The sequence below is a fragment of the Mastomys coucha genome, unplaced genomic scaffold, assembly GCF_008632895.1.
Source record: "Mastomys coucha isolate ucsf_1 unplaced genomic scaffold, UCSF_Mcou_1 pScaffold12, whole genome shotgun sequence".
NCBI lineage: Eukaryota > Metazoa > Chordata > Mammalia > Rodentia > Muridae > Mastomys > Mastomys coucha.
In genome coordinates this window covers 33,825,547-33,826,969 of record NW_022196894.1, presented here as the reverse complement: position 1 = coordinate 33,826,969, position 1,423 = coordinate 33,825,547, and positions in this window count along the sequence as shown.

Sequence of the window (1,423 nt, the reverse complement as noted above, 5' to 3'; positions counted from 1 at the left end):
ATCAGAGGGTTCACAAACAGAAGAGGAAAGCCAGCAAGTTAAGAGTATGGCCAGGACCCAATTGTGGGTGTACACAAAAGGGACACCTAACCTGAGAGGTAGGCATGGCTTAATGAAGTGACAGTGGAGACAAGAGGTAAGAGCTGGACCAGGCTGGCAGATTTCCAGCTTGCCTGGGTCCCTCTTATCCCAGATGCTCCCAGTGTTGGGACAGATGTGCCCTCCTCACCTCTGATCCTCTGATCTTGGGCATGTTAGAGCACCTGGGAGTAGAGCTTCCTTTGGGTCTTGTGGGACTGGCCCCATGTGTGTTCTTTTGTGACTGAGTTACCTCACTCAGGATGATATTTTCTAGTTCCATCCATTTGCCAGCAAATTTCAAGAATTCATCGTTTTTAATAGGATGTAATGACTTATGAGGACGTGCACGTGAACTTCACTCACGAAGAGTGGGCTTTGCTGGATCCTTCCCAGAACAAGCCCTACAAAGATGCCATACAGGAGACCTACAGAAACCTCAACACTATAGGCTTTAATTGGGAAAACCAAAATATTGAAGAACATTGTCCAAGATCTACAAGACTCAGAAGTTTTGCCTGTGAATTTGATAGTTCATCCTGCTGTGGGTTGAATAATGGACTGTGTGAGCTATCCACCTTGATTCCAGGATGAAGAAGAGGAAATGCCTGCTGAGTGCTAGAAGAAAGAAAGATAAACTATTGGAGGATAAGCACAAGTGCTACCAAAACAGAAATGTTTGTTGATCAGGAAAGGGTCAGCTTCTTGTAGAATCCTGGCCCCTGAAACTCTATGGTGTGTGACTTCAGCACACTCCACCCCCAAGGGAAGTGCTCATGTCACTCAAGAGTCTAATGTGTACACCCAGATTTATCTGTTTCTAGAGATGTAATCACATAGAATAATCAGCAATCAACTATGTATCTCACAACATAGCTTGAAGTGATGCCATTTAAAGATGTATGTATAATTTGACAATTCATGCTCCTTCATATCCCCATTAGTTATCCATTTGGCACTTTACCGTGAAGTACTGCCTTCTAATAGAAATTATCTAAAGATGCTAGATTATGCAAGTGTGATGAGATGTATTTTATTTATTTGTTTGTTTTGTGTTGTATGTGTGTGATGTGATAATGGGCTTTTAGGCCCCCATTTTTTAGATATGTGAAGACTAGAGGACAACAGTGTGACCTACATTTGGCCATCTATATGTGGTGATCAATGTCAGTTTGCCCATCTTGCACACCAGAGGCACTTCACACTGAGCTTTCTCATAGATGCTCAAGTAGGATTAGGTGAAACAAACATTTCACCCTGGAACACTGTCTTCTTTTTAGATTGTAAACATATTGTCATATAAGGATGGAAGGAAAAAGTATAAGTTGATAATAAATTTTATCTG